The 15,649-nt window shown below is 48.1% G+C and overlaps 1 long non-coding RNA gene across 2 annotated transcripts; it reads left to right on the forward strand.

Annotated features, from left to right (window-relative positions):
* Positions 1-6,674: 6,674 nt before the first annotated feature.
* LOC131402031 (uncharacterized) lies at positions 6,675-15,232 on the forward strand. Of its 2 annotated transcripts, none has more exons than XR_009218206.1 (2): positions 6,675-7,032; positions 14,650-15,232. It is a non-coding gene; the product is annotated as an uncharacterized LOC131402031 (long non-coding RNA). The 2 variants fall into 2 exon arrangements; XR_009218207.1 differs by lacking the exon at positions 6,675-7,032 and adding an exon at positions 7,256-7,291.
* The last annotated feature ends 417 nt before the right edge of the window (positions 15,233-15,649 follow it).

Below are 15,649 nucleotides of genomic sequence, written 5' to 3' on the forward strand. Positions count from 1 at the left end.
CAATCCAGGTGGGCCACACGGTGCGCAGTTGGGTAGGTTGGACATCTGGGGACGTGAGGGTCACTGAATATACACCGACCTCACTGTCCTGGTCCACAGACTGCATCCCAGGGTCCAGCTCCATGCATGGCTGGTCCTGTGGACACGAAGACAGTGGTGGACACAGACCCTGGGCAGGGAGAAGGCCAGGCCGCCCTTTTCCCTCCTCCTCTACACCCCCTCCCTGCCACATGAGGTCCAGCCATTTCCTGCCTGCAGCCCTGGTGGGTGTAGGAGGAGCTGAAGGGATCCCAGCTGGGCAACTAGTGGAGGGAGTCACTGTTATTAGGGAGCCCCTCCATAGCCCCCTAATGGAGTCATTGCACCCCATTTTACAGATGACCACTGGTCCCAGCATTCAAGGTCACTCTGCTCTAAGTGACCAAGTCCAGACGTGGACAGGGGACTAGAAATCCTTGATTTTCACCAGCATTGAGCCCAGCGTTGACCATCGAGGTCTTGTCCTGCGTTGGGGCTCCCCCAGCCAGGCGACCTCCTGAGTCCAAGCACTTTGGGCACCTTCTTCTCCCTGCTTGAATCCCAACACACCCTCCTGAGGTCAGAGTCACTGACCCCATTTTTCATGGAGGAAACTGAGGCTCTGAGAAGACACCACATGACCTTGCCTGTCACAGGGCTGTGAGGTGACGCAGCTGTGGGTTTGACCCCAGGTCAATCTGACCCTAAAGGCTCTGCTAGCACACGAGCCTGAGGAGGTGGCCTGTGAGTCCAGCACAGAGGTGAGTGCATCCTGGAAGGGGGCTCGGGGGAGGGGCACTGCAGGCCAGGAGCTCTGAATGGGGCAGGGGCTTGGCAGGGTCCTTGGGGAGGAAGGCTCTAGGGAGGGTGGGGTGCGGTGAGGGGTGCACTCTGGGGACGGTGTCTGGACCAGATCACACAGGGCCGTGACTCAGGCAAGGAGTCGGGCCTCACTACAGGTTGGTTGGACGTGAACGAGCAGTCTCATCAGAGCCTCTGGCGGTTAGATCCTAGATTTGGAGGGAGCTTGGTGTGGGCACCTTATCCACCTCCACTCAAGCCCAGATCCCCAAGAACCAACAGGATGAGAACGCTGCCTCCATTTCCTCCCATGTACAGTGGGCACTGTGGCGGTCGCCTACCTCCTCCCAGGGCTGGGCATGCTGCCTGGAGGGCCCAGAGAGGGCTTCTTGTCAAAGTAGCCATTCAGGACAGGTCTGTGCTCAGAGAGCTCTGAGTGATGGGACCAAGGGCATGTCCCACCAGTGGGCTAAACAAGACGCTCCTGTCCACGTTGTTGTTGTTTATTCCAGGTGGACTGGGATGATGCAGCATCGCCCACCGGGTGCATGGAGAGGGCCAGCGAGGAGCTTTGGTTGAAGAGCCTGAGACACAACACTTGTGTGTGACCAAAGCTGCCATGGCTGTGGTGGAGGCTGAGGAGGAAGAGGTGCTGCTGGACGCCAAGATGAAACCAGAGACCATCGGGGACCAGGGGGCGGGTGATTTCCATAACTGTGGGGGATGGCATGATCAGCAGATTTTCTGGACCCGGCAGGACACCCCAGGCCGGCATCCAGCTCCTGGGCTTCTTGGCCCTTTTGTGGGTGTGGATGTGAAACACTGGTCCCAGGCAAGAAGGGACTGGGAATGGGCTGTCAGGGAGAATGGGTAGGGCAGTCACCTTCTTTTCCTTGAAATCAGGGGACTCTGGGTCAAAACTCATGTTACTCTCCTCACCTTGGAGCTGGAGGAACCAGCCAAGTGCTCGCTGAGCATTGGACAATGTCCCTGCCACTGAGGTCCTGGCCCCATCTGAGGCGTCCCAGCACTTGGTGTGGGAGCTGTCCCTGGCCCTGAAGCCTGTGTTGGGGCCTGGAGGCTTGGAGGCTGGATGGAAGGGCTGCATTTGCAGAGGTCACACCCACCGAGTGAGTGGGGACTCTGGGACACCTGCAGTCACAGATGCAAGTGACCCGCACCTGGGAAGGTGTGAGGGAGGTGCACAGAGGGCAGTGCCTCAGTGGCAGGCAGGGCTTCATGCCCATGGGCAGCACTCCTTGGCAAAGGTCAGCTAGTCCTTTGGACCCTAGAGGGCAGAAGGCACCTAAGGCTGCCAGTGGTCCACGGCAGGCCAGGACAGCCTGCTGAATGGCAGGCATCAGGCCTGCAGCAGGAGAGTTCAGGGTGAAACTGCTCCTGGGTAGCCTAGGCCAGCAGGTTGGACAGAAAAGATGGCCACCTGGTTTTTGTCACTCTAGTCTGTATGTGCTCGTCTCCCCAGCTAGCCAGACCCTGGAGAGGGTGGCCCTGTGGCTGAACAGCACTAGGGACTGAGGAGAAGTTGCCCTTGGCAATATCGGGTCCCTCCTCTTCATGTGAGGCCGGGTTGAGCTGGCTCCACGCCTGACCTCACCCCCTTGGTGACGGTGGGCTTCTTCATGTCAAAGTCATACTGGGCTTCGGGTTCATGGCACTGAACACATTGGCATCCTCAGGGGTCTTCAACATGGAGGGGAGGGCCCAAAGGAGGGTTGGCTGTGCTCAGGACAGCCATACCAGGGACAGGGAAATGCACAGAGACAGGAAGCAGATCAGTGCTTGTCAGGGGGTGGGGGAGTGGATATGGGGGCATGGCTGCTTCATGGGTACAGGGGTTCTGGTGGGGTGAAGCAATGATGTGGATCTAGATAACGGTGACGGTACACAGCATAGAAGATGTAGTTAATGGCCGGCCCTGAATTATACAAATTTAAGTGATGAAAACATTAAACTTTATTGAATCTACATTTGAACACATAAAACATAAAAAAATCACAAAACATAGAAAAGGGAAAAGACATCCCGCCCTCACAGGCAAGGTGAAGGACAACTCTAGGGTGGAGCTGGAGCTGGCTGGGCCTTAGTTGCTGGCGATGAGGGCAGTGCTGCAGCTGCTCTATGCTGGAGCCACTGCTGTGGCTGACGCTGGAGATCCCACCAGCTCTGGCTGTGCAACTGGCCCAGGAGCTGGACCTGATGTGGGGCTGGAGCTCGTTCTGTCTCAGGCGATGGTGCCTGACCTGCTTCTAGAATTGGCTCCGGTCCTGAGACTGACTCTAGCTCTGCATTGTTGACAGATTTGGTGCGGGAGCTAGTGATGGAAATAGCTGCTGCTCGGGAGCTGGTCAAGTGTGGGAGCTGGAGGGAGCTCTAGTTCTGGAGCTGGCTGCAACTGAGCTCTAGAGCTGGCGCCAGAGCTGTCACTAGTCCACAGCTGGAGTAGGATCTGGTGCTATGTGGCTCTAACTTTGTAGTTTGAGGTAACTCTGGCTCTGCTGCTGGTGACCGAGCCTTCTCTAGCTCCACAGCTTGTAAACAACGTGTCCTGACCTTTAGATGGGGTCGGTGACATCACCAACCCATCATGAGCTGTCCATCAGACGGTGGGAGCACTCCAGCAAATAGGATCTATTAGATTAGTGTTATTTCATCTCAGTTCCAGTTACATATTTATTTTAAATATACTTAGAAGGAGAATAGGATAACAGAAACCATTTACTCTTTGCTGAGATTTAACAGAGCACACCTTATTGATGTCGTTTTTTAAGAAATATTACACAGTGGAAGACACCATTCTCCTTCCTCTCTCTTTCCTGCCCAGAGGTAACTACCGTCTTGACGTTAATATATGTATTCCGTACACATTGTCTTTTGCAAAAAGACAATCATCCCAAATTTGCTGAGGTTTTTGTTATAAGCGGCCATCAAATATATGCGTCCTAGTGGATACTGTTAAAAACTCTGTCCTTTCAAAGTAAAGACAACAGTTCAACAGTTAGTTGAGAAGGTACCTGCATTGTAGATATGGTTTTTAAGAGAGAGGTTTGAAAATATCTCCATTATGTTACCATTGACCTTCCTTATTTGGAAGAGTTACGTTCTGTCAATTTTTCGCTGACACTGCATGAGCAAGAATGAACCAGTGCTCCTAGGGGAAGGACAAGGTGAGGTTTCTGCAGCCTCTGGTCGTGACATGTTTGGGAACCTCTCAATGCACAACCTTGTCTTATGTGTGTCTCTTGAAAGACACCTTATTTCATATAGATTGTTGATTCATTAGTTGAACTCTCGGCCAACAGCACTATCTATAACTCATGCCTGAAGGAAGCTCATCTAACACAAGCATTTTCTACGAAAGGCCCATCACAGGCTCCTTGTGCTTACGAACAGTACACAACACTTCAGCACTACGTTTGAGGGCCATTCGAAAGAGCAAAAGCACCAAGGAGAAGCACAAAAGGTGACAAACGTAGCATTCCATAGATTAGAAAAAGGACATTTGTTGATGTGAGAATTAAAACAAGAGTTTTAATACTGGAATAGCAAAAACTGGAAACAACCCAAATGTGCACCAGAAGAAGAACGGTCAAAGGAGATGTCGTTTACTCATAGTAACATGTAACAGTGAAAAAGAATGGCATAGGTCCAAGCAAATTGTTACAAAAGTATCTCCAGTGTAGTTTTCAGTGAAAAGAGGAGGTTGCAGAACCAGGTCCACGCCTCACAGGAACAGGTCTGCCTGAGGTTTGATCTCCAAGCAGCACTATCAGGCCTAATGCCAACAGCTGTGAAAAAGGAAACAAAAATGCTGTTTCTGGAATGTGCTATTTGCCTAAAGAAAATCTTGCAAGCATGTGGATGGTAGGTTCATCTAAAAGGACAGAGAGCTGAGACTTTGCTGAGCTTACAGAATAGGATTTACGAGTTCTTTCATTCCCTGATTCCTAAGGAATATTTTTAAGTAAATGTCTGCTTGTGTGACAACATTTCACGTGAGACTCGCTTGCATTATAAGCTGGTAATGAGGTTGTGGGGCTTAGCTAACCATTACCAAGGCAAAGTTTTGCTGGCTCTCCTCTCTACCAAAAGCAACCGAAAAGTTGGGCAGGACTATTTTGGGTTAGCTGGTCGTATTTGGGCTGGTTTGCAGCACACACACCCAAGAAGTCTCTCACCACTGGGCCTCTGTACTTGAGGTAGCCTCTGCCTAGAACCTCTACCCAGGATGTGTAAATGGCTCACTCTTCATTTCTTCATGCCTTGGCTCAAATGTCCTCTGAGAGGTGGACACCAAGACAGGATTAAGCGGGCAAGGATTTTATGAGGGGAAATGCCTCTGTAACAGAAAATGGGGTGGGGGAGCCTGGCAAAGTGGGAGATCCATCAGGCCATGAGGCAAGTCTGACTCTAAATGAGGGGGAGATAGAGGGAAGGATGGGCCCAAGTGTCCTACACTGCTGTATAATCTAAGGAAGGCTTAGGAATGCCACTGGGGAGTCCTTGAGCACAAGCAGATCAGCAGAGGAGTCCATGCCTCCCAGGAACAGGTCTGCCTGAGTGTCTATCCCTGCCTCACTCACTGATTCGGAGCAGTCCAAGGGAAGCACGAGCTCAGTGCAAACAGAGGATAGACCTCATAGCCCAGCAGACTACTGACTTCATACCTTGGTTAATTACGTTTCCTGCAGGTGGAGGCCTTCGAGGAGTAGTCTCCTGGATACCATATCTTATCAGTCAGTTTTCCCTGATCACTCTCTGCAAAACAGCCCCACAGAACAGTAAAACATCAACCACATTTCAGACTGGATACAAGGCACATTCCAGGACAACAAAGTAATCTGAACTGGTGTTGGGAGTAGATTAAAACTGGATTACTTCTAGGGATCAAGCACTATCAAGAGAAAGAGAGAGAAGGAAGCAAGGGAGGGAAGACAGAGGGCGTTGGCCCTCAGCATTTGGCGCTAGTATTTGGGCATGCCCATCAGGGATCATAACCGGCTGCAAGACATCCTACGACAAGCCATAAAGTCAAAACACCTCATTTATTTACCAAAATGCATTTCATGTATTGACTTTTGTTTTAACCCGTCCCCTCATTTCAGACAGGAGATCCAGAAAAGTGAGACAACTACTCAGTAGCAGAACCAGGACTAGAACCCAGGGCCTGGTCATTCATTCAGGAGGGCATCCCTTGTTCCTGGCCGCCTGCCAACCTGTAGGAGGACAACATTGGTGAGGACAACCTGAAGGAACTGAAGTTCTTGCCTTCACAGAAGTTCAAAGGAGGTGCTTGAGCTGGATCTTAGAAGATGACTAGGAGTTTGCCAGACATCTGAAGGGCATTGGAGGCAGTGCGTGCAAAGTACGGAGGCCTGAAACAGCGCTGGGATCAGAAGGCACAAGTGGAGCCCTCTGCTCAAGTGGATGAAGCGCTGAGGAGCGAGGTGAGCCCGGGAGGAGGATGCACTGTGGAAGACAACGGGGAATGCCTGCCAGGGGTTTTGGCAGCGAATGCCAATAGGAAGAGCTACCCTCTAGCTCACTGTGGCTGGAGCAGGGACTGAGTGGCCTAGTAACTGATGGGGGTGGGGAACGCCCACGACAAGGCCAGGGAAGAGATGACGACGGACATTGGCAAAGGGACAACACAGGGCAGGGGAAGGACTTACCTGGATATGCGCGGAGGGCGCCACCCCTCCAGCGTTTCCCAGGCTGAAGCCAAGAAGCAAAGAGCCTCGCGCCAGGAAAGCGCCCTGCGCCCGTCCGAGCCGGGCAGATGCTCGGGAAACGTGCGCTGCGCGGGGAGGGGACGGCGCTCAGGCGCAGCTGGAGCTCAGAGGAAGGTCGTGCACCAGGTGGCCGGGCCAGGACCAGGGCCCCATCCACCACCCTGAGGATCACAGGTCCCCGGCTCCGCCCAGTCCAGCCACGCCCCCTGGCTGCGCCACTGGGGACCCTCAGCGCCTCTGCCTTCAGCCAATAGGAAACCTGGTGGCAGGCGCATTCGCCGGGGCGTGGGGTCAAGGGTCACACAAGTAGGCCTCGCCGGGTGGCCTGAAGGTGTGAAGCGACGAGGGCCCGGCTGGGGCGCCGGCTGGGCTGCCCGGGGCCGGGGCGAGGGCTCTGAACGGCGGCTGTGTGCTCGCGGAGCCGGCAGGAGGCGGCGGAGGCCGGGGGCGCGCCCGTGGGCCGGTAGGTTGGCGAGCGCGCGGCCCGCGCCGACCGCAGCCTCGTGGGGGGCTGCAGCTTTTCGGGGCGCAGGGCGCCCCCCCCGTCGTGCTGCCCAGCTCCGGGCCGAGCCCCGCGCCGGCTCGCGGCCGCGCTGGGGGTGGAGCCGCTGCCATCCCGCCTGGAGCTGGAGCGGAAGGAGCGGGCGGCCCCTCCCCCCGCGCGTTCCGCCGCCGCCGCTCCCCGGGCCCTCGGCCTCTTGGAGAAGCTGCCGCGCTGGACGGTGAGACTCCGGGAGGGCGCCCCTCGAGCGGCCGCAGGCACGGGAGGGGGAGGCGACAGGGGCGCTGCCCGCCTGGATGGAGGCGCGGAAACGGCGGGGTTGTGGCGGCCCGCGGTAGCCGCACCTCCCCGGCGGGTCGGGGTTGTCCCGCAGATCAGGGAGCAGAGGGAGGCTCAGACAGGTCAAGGGACAGGCCCCAGGCCCCACAGCTGATAGGGGGAGGGACAGTGGGACCCGCACTCGGGCGGTCGGCCCCGGAAGTTCTGATGGTAGGACAGCCGGCTGCAAAAGCTCCGGGACCTTGCGGGCCGGCTGGAGTCGGTGGACCAGTGGGAAAGGAAGCCTTAACTGGGGCAGGTACAGGGAGGAGCGAGGAGGAGCGGAGGTCCGCACACACTAGGCTCTTTGCACAGGCGGCGTCTGCCTTGACTCGGGTTTGAAAAGATGGCAGCAGAGGGCGACCTGCGGCGGCTTCTCTTGGAGCCAACAGTCAGAAGAGCAAAACGAGGTGCTTGGGATAGGTTCTTGTTGGGGATGCTTGTGGGAATCTCCATGCGGGATGAAACAGCAGCAGATTGGACCAGTTTGGCTTCTGACTTGTGTGTCAAGGGTAACAAGTGATCTTGAACTGAAAAGGGGAGATCAAGAGAAACGGGGCATTGACGCCCCAGAGGAATGACAATTTGCGTTGTTTTTTCCTTAATATTGAGTCGTAAGAGTTATTTGTGTGTGCTGGATAGAGGTCCTTTATCGTATACATGATACGTGCAGATATTTTCTGCCAGTCCACGGCTTTTCTTTTGATTTTCTTAAGTGTCCTTTGAAGAGGCAAATGTTTAAATTTTAATGAAATTCAGTTGATGCCTTTTTCTGCTGTGGATTGTGTTTTTGGTATGTCTACGAAGTCTTTGCCTAACCCAAGATCACAAAGATAGTTTTGCTATGTTTTCTTGTAGGAGCTTCATAGTTTTAGTTCTTCTGTTTAGGTCTATGAGCCAGCCATTTGAGCTGGTATTTGTGTATGGTGTGGGGTAGGGGCCTTTTCACATGTAGATATCCCATTGTCCTAGGATCATTAGTTGAAAGACTAGCCTTTCCTTATTGTATTGTTTGGCACCTTTGTCCAAGTCAGCTGCCTGTAAACAGTAAGGGTTTATTTCTGAACTGTCAGTTCTGTTCTGTTGATCTATATGTCTAACCGTGTCCTGAAATTATGCTCTCTTGATTACTGTGGCTTTATAATAAATTTTGAAATTGGGAAATGTAAGTCCTCCAGCTTGTTCTTGTTTATAAAAATTGTTTTGTCTATTCTGAGTCTTTTGATTTTCCACATAAATGTTAGGATGAGCTTGTCAGTTTTTGCAGAAGTACTTGCTGGGATTTTGGTAGGGATTATGTTGAATTTGTAGATTGATTTGGGCACAAATGCCCTCTAAAAATTCTCTTGTCTTCCAATCCATGAACGTGGAATCTCTCATTTAAGTAGGTCTTTAATTTCTCTCAAGTATGTTTTGCAGTTTTCAGTATACAAGTCTTGCATTTCTTTTGTTACAGTTATTCCTAAGCATTTTATCCTTTTTGATGGTATTTTCAATAGAATTGTATTCTCAACTTAATTCTTGGAGCGTTCCTGCTAGTCTATAGAAATACGTTTGGTTTTTGTATGTTGACCTTCTATCTTTTGACTTTGCTGAACTTGTATATTAGTTTTATATGTTGTTGTGTATTCCTTAGGATTTTCTGCATACAGGATGGTGTTGTCTGGTTGTCTGTGAATCAAGACAGTTTCACGTCTTCATTTCCAATTTGGATGCCTTTGTTTCTTCCTCTGGCCTAATTGCACTGGGTAGAGCCTTCAGTACAGTGTCGAAGTGAAGTGCTGTGCTTGTCCTGTTCCTGATCTTAGGGAGACAGCCTTCAGTCTTTGACCATTGCGGGTGATGCGAGCTGTAAGGTTTTCACAGATGCCTTTCCTCAAGTTGAGGAAGTTCCCTTCTTGTCCTACCTTATGCGGAGTTTCTTTTCTTTTTTAAAATCCTGAATAGGGACTAGATTCTGTCAAATGCTTTTTGTGTATCTGTTGAGGTGATCATGTGATGTTTGTCCTTTATTTTGTGAATAGGATATATTACGTTAGTTGATTGTTGGATGTTAAACCAGCTTGCATTCCTGGGAGAAATTCCTCTTCTTCTTGGACAATAATCCTTTTTCCACTGGGTTGGTTTTGCTAACATCTTATTGAGGATTTTTTCCTTGTGATGTCTTTGACTGGTTTTGGTATCAGGATATTCCTGGCCTCCTAGAATGAGTTTCTGGAAAAGTTTGTGAAAAACTGGTGTTATTCCTTAGGTAAATGTTGGGTTAATTTACCAGTGAAGTAAGTTATCTGAGTCTGGACTTTCCTTGGTAGGAAGAGCTTGTTTTATTACTAATTTAATTTTTTTAAGCTCGTTCTAGGTATATTAAAATTTCGATTTCTTCTTGAGTCGGCTTGGGTAATGTGTTTCTTTCCAGGAATGTGTTTTTTCTTGTTAGTTATCTAATTTGTTGGCATAAAGTTGTTTCTAGTATTCACTTCTGATCTCCCACAGTTCTGTAGGTTGGTAGCGATCTTCTCTCTTTAGTTCCCGATTTTGGTAATTTGTATTTTCTCTTTTTCCCTTGGTCAGTCTAGCTGAAGAATTGTCAACTTTATTAATGTTTCGAGAGAACCAAATTTTGGTTGAATTGATTTTCACTATTGATTTTATGTTTTCTGTTTGATTGATTTCTAGTCGTATTTTTAGTATTTCCCTTCTTTGCTTGCTTTCGGTTTAGTTTGCTCTTTCTAGTTTCTTAAGGTGGAATTTTTGGCTATTGTTGAGGTCTTTTTTCTTTTGTCATGTAGGTATTGAAAGCTACATTACAAGCTTTAAACTAAAGTTTAAATCTAAAATTGTAATTTTGTCTCTCGGCACTATTTAGCTACAGCCCATAAATTCGGATATGTTGTATTTCTTCTGTTTTCATTTACCTTCAAGTAGTTTTCAGTTTTCTTTGGAATTTCTTCTTTGACCCTGGAGTTATTTAGAAGTGTTTACTTTCCAAATATTGATGGTTTTCCTAATTTCTTTATTTGTGGATTTCCAATTTCATTCTGTTGTGGTTAGAGAACATATTTTAATTTCAGTCCTTTTAAATGTATTGAGACTTTCTTTTTTCGCCTAGCCTATGGTCTATCCTGGAGAATGTTCCGTGTGTGTTCTAAAAGGATGTGTATCCTGCTGTTGTTTGGGTGCAGTGTTCTAGAGATGTCAGGTCAAGTTGGTTGATAGTTTCTGGGTTAATCTATATTGTTTGCTCCTACTATTATGCACCACGCTTGAATGTTCGTTATTAGCCTCTCATTGTTTTCAACAGACACCCCGGGAGGAAAGGCTGTTTGCTTTGGGTGATATCTGCATCAGGTCAGAAAAATAGAGCCTTGTTAATGGGGTCTTGCAGGGCACCACCACGCAGAACAAATGAGAGTTCTCTGGGAGTGGGGCTTTGCAGTTGTTCCAATCCTTTTCTGCCTCCCCCCCCCCCCCCCGTGGCTGCCAGATTGCTGATTTCCACTGAAATTGTGAGCTGTTGGTGTTGAGGGCTCCTGCAGAGCTGAGGAGAGCTGGATGGGAATAGGTCAGATTAAGATGGGACCAAGCTTGCTGTTCTGACTGAGAGTCAGCTGCTTTCCTGGAGTGAACCTCCCCTAGATTGCTTGAAGTCTTTGGTTCTTTGTCAGAGTTTTGAAAAGTGGATTCCGACAGTTTCCCCGTGTTTTTGTTGCCCCACTATTTTCACTGACGTTGGTCAATCCATGTCCTTTGAATGTAGTTACTGACGTGGTCGGATCACATCTGCCGTTTTGCTGTTTATTTCTTTATGTCATTTTTATGTCTCTGCTCTTCCTTTGAGGCCCTCTTTTGTGGTTAATAGGTATTTTTCTAGCGGACCTTTTAAATTCCTTTGTTGGATGTTTTACTATATTTTGTTTGTTTGTTTTTTAGTTGCTCTTGGGATTAAAATATGTGTCCTAATTTATCACAATCTACTTCAGGTTAATAGTGACCTAATCCTGAGGAAACTAACTTTGTTCCAACATTGCTGCATTTCCTTCTCTTGCGTTTGTGTGGTTGTTGTGATATATACCACATCTTTATACATTTTAAGTCCGACAAAGTAATTTAGGATTATTATTTTATGCAATTGTCTTTTTAATCTCTTAAGGGATGAAGATAGTCAAAATATATTTGTGCAGTGTTGTATATTTACCTTTATAATCACTCTCCCTGATGTTCTTCATTTCTTCTTGTCACTGTTAGTGACCATCTGCTGTCATTTCCCTTCAGCCTGAAGGACTTCTTAAGACAGGTCTGCTAGCAGTGACTTCTCTCAGTCTTTGGTTGGGAATGTCTTTATTCCATCTTCAATTTTTTTTAAGTATGTTTTTGTGGGATATAGAATTAATGCTTGGTTGACAATTTCTGTCTTTCAGCACTTTGAAAATGTCATTCTACTGGTTTCTGATCTCCACAGTTTCATAAGAGAACTGAGTCGTTAATCTGATTGTTGTTGCCTTGTATTTGATGAATCCATTTTCAGTACAGGTCTCACTTTCTTATTTCTTTGCATGTCTTGTATTTTTTTTGTTAAAAACTGGAATTTTTGATGATATAACAACTCTGGATTGTGGTATTTTTCCCCCTGGGTTTTTTTTTTTTCTTTTCAATTTTTGGGGGCTTAAGCTATAGCCTCAGCCTCCTCTGCTATGCGTGGCTACTGATGTCTTTGCTCAGGTTTCCTTTTTGTCTCCGTCCCTTTAGTTTTTTTAGCCTGGCTGCTTAAGGGTTGCCCCCTGTCTCCATACCTTTGTGGTCAGGCAATGATTTGGGCAGAGGTTGTGCTCAAACACCTTGAGCTTCTAAGGTTTCTACCCTCTACCTTTGGTTCTGTGGGTAGGTTGGAACCACATCAAAATTCAGCCTGTTCTCCAGTCTCCTCATCTTTACTTTCCACTGGTGCTCGGGTCTCCTCTGTCCATCCGTGCTGTTGCCCAGGTGGCGTGGGTGTGAGCAGAGCCTTCTGTGGCTCTCTCCTTTCTAGCATCTTCCCATGAAATTTCTGGCTGGTCTGCCTCTCCTCTTGCCCCCAATCAGGATTGCAGTCAGGCTCCTCGAGTTGCGCATTTTCCCTGTTTGTTTCCTACTAGTTTGCTGCTGGGCCTGGGTTTGCATCCTCCAGTTTCAGCACCCAATTTAAGTCTGTCCTTTCTGGCAACAAAGCTGAAGGTTTTCGTGGCCAGCCCTGCCCTGTTCCAACTCCTGTGCTAACTGAGCTGGGGTGGACGAACAGCACAAGACAGGAAGTCTGGAGACTGCAGCTGTTCTTACCTGTAGTTCTCGCAGTCTTCTGTGAATGATTCCTCAGTTTATTTGCCTTTTATTGATTTCCCAGGCTGTGAAGTGGTGTTCTTTAAATAATTTTGTCCATTTTTGTAGTTCTTTATTGGTGAGAGCTTCACTAAGTTCTTCACTCCACCATAGTTGGAAGTGCTCTGCTGGCACATTATTATAACACACATTACTGAATGCTGACTCTGTGTCAGGTGTTGTTCGAAGCCTTTTCCCATACCAGCAGATTTAATAACACAGTAGGTGCTCACCAAGTATTTGTTGAGTGTTGAATCAACAGCTACCACAAGCAATGAGAGAAAGCATAGAGTGCTGGGCATCCTCTGTGGACTCGCTTCTTTTCTATGTTTCTCGCCATGTGGTCAGGGGCTGACTCCTGCCTCCCCAGTGGGTCGTTTCTGTGGACCCAAGCCGTTCCCAAAGGCCAGGGAACTGAGCTTTTTGACTCACACAGGGGTGCATATGTATATGTTCCCTGTGAATATGAGGAGAGAAAATATCACAGGACAAAAGAAGGGATGTGTCACTATGGGATGACTTGATTAAACAAGTCACCAACAAGTCAAGTTTAAAGGAAATACTTAGCTAGCTTTCTTCCAGAAATGCTGGAATTAAAAAAAATTATTTTCCTTTGTTTTTTGCACAGAAAGTGTCACCCTGAGCTAACACATGTGCCAGTCTTCCTCTATTTCCTATGTGGGTCGCCGCCCCAGCATGGCCACTGACAAGTGGTGTAGGTCTGCGCCAGAGAACTGATCCCAGGCCACCAAAGCAGAGCACACCAAACTTAACCACTGGGAAGTGGACCACTGGACGGCCCCCCGCCCCCCAAAATTCTTCATCTTTGTTCACTATTAGTGGTCAGCTGGCGTTTTCCTCAGGAGTAGATTTACATGTAGTCTCTGAGATTGACTCTGGAGGCCTGTGATGAACTGTAAACAGCTAAGAGACAGTGGGGGCTCATGTGGGTGACCATAGAATTTGTCGTCCAGTTTGTTCGAGAGTGAACGTTGGGACATCAGGTGTAAACTAGGCCTATCCCAGGCCACACGGGAAGGTGCTCACTCTGGGTTTTATGCGAAGGGGGTTAATTCTAAAGCCAGGCTGCCTTTGATTGGCTTCAGCCCCACCTAATCCTCAGTTTCCTCACGCGGCCAGTGAAGGTGAGGATTGATAACATCACATGTGGGTGAAACACCCCACAAAGCCACTGGGCTGTGAATGTGTCACGTTCGATGTAGCTGTGGTATGAATGCTTCTTCATGGCAGGGGTTTGAGAATGTCACAGTGCAGCATGAGGCTCACGAGTGTACATTCTGGAACCAGACAACCTCCACTTATTAGCTGTGTGACTGTGTCGGGAAAGTTATTTAATCTCTAGGAGCCTCGATTTTCTCCTCTACCAGATACTCCTCCTGCTACCACCAGTAATGATAGTGAGTATATGCCGTCACTCTTACACGTTAAGTCAGGTTCTATTCACTGTAGGGGCTTTAGCTCTATTAACTCATTTAGTCCTCACAACAACCCAATAAGAGAGAAGTTATTCTCAACTCCAATTCACATAGAGGGAAACGGACACAGAGAGGTCAAGCAGTCCATTTCAGGTCGCACAACTGGTCATAGTCTACCAGCTGTAGACCCCATGGTCTTTCCAAGATTCAAACTAAGGTAATCTTCAATTTAACTGCTCTGTGAGACTGTGTCTTCGTGAACGGGGAGGATCTGATACCTAGACCCTTGGGTGAGTGTGAAGATAAAATGGGACAGTACATCTCAAACACTTAGCACATAGGAAACGTTCCTTAAGTGTTTGCTGCTGTGTTAATAGTGTGTGTTCTTGGAGTGGGTGAACAAGCTGCCATTTATTGCTGGAAAAGCTGGACGTCCCAGGTCAGTGAATGCTTTATGGGAACTCTTTTTCAGATTTCACCTGCCGCCTGTGGCCGTGGATTCACACTGCTGTCCTCTAAAACCAAGGATGGGACGGAAGTTTGGGGGATGGAACTCAACAGAGATTCCCGGCTTGGCTTTCACAGGAGCCAGGAAGGGAAACGTGAAGCTCTCCCCTTGGCTTTCTCTGCTATGATTGGCTGAGGAAGCTCCCTCTGACTTTCAAGAATCTGATGACATCAACCAAACCACAACAACAACAAGGATGGAGTCTTGAAAGGCATGTTGTTTGAAACCATCTGGGCTAGATTATTTTTCAGCCCGTTTGGTAAAGGTCATTTGCTGCTAAGTAGGGGTGTTCTTTTTTGGCCCCAGAGTGATGACGTTTGTTTCCTCGCTTGAGATAGCCTGAGACACCCTACAGTGCCTAGAATGTGGTCTGGGGAAGAAATTCAACGAAAGCCTTAAGATGGAGGCTTTATTCCAATTATTTGAAACTGGATTGTAAAAATGTTAGAAATTATTGATGATATTTTAACAAATATTCATTAGTCAATGAATAGTATGAGGACAATAAGAAGCATTTTTTAAAATAAAGTGGAATTACCCAGAAGTACATACTGGACAAATCTTTCTTGTCATTTTTTTCGTGTTCCGTCATTTGTATGCAAGTATCTTTTTATATAATTTTGATCACAGTGTCTATTTTGTGTTCTGCCTTCTTTCAGTTTATTTTATATTAGAATTCTTTTACAGTTAGTATTGAAGTCTTGATTGGCTGTATGATGCCACATTACGTTTCTTTTTACCTTTTGTTAGGAACGATTGTAGACATACACAGAAGTGGCTGGAATAGGATAATGCACCCCGTGGGCCGTCGCCAGCTTCTGCCGTCATCAACACATGACGGTCTTGTTTTACTCATTTCCCCCACCTTCTCCCTCGGCAAATTGGGAACAATCGTCAGATTATTGATTTCATTTATGAATATTTCAATCCATATCTAAAAAATAAGGACCCCCCAAAAAAGGAA

The sequence above is a fragment of the Diceros bicornis genome, assembly GCF_020826845.1.
Source record: "Diceros bicornis minor isolate mBicDic1 chromosome 3 unlocalized genomic scaffold, mDicBic1.mat.cur SUPER_3_unloc_1, whole genome shotgun sequence".
Lineage (NCBI taxonomy): Eukaryota > Metazoa > Chordata > Mammalia > Perissodactyla > Rhinocerotidae > Diceros > Diceros bicornis.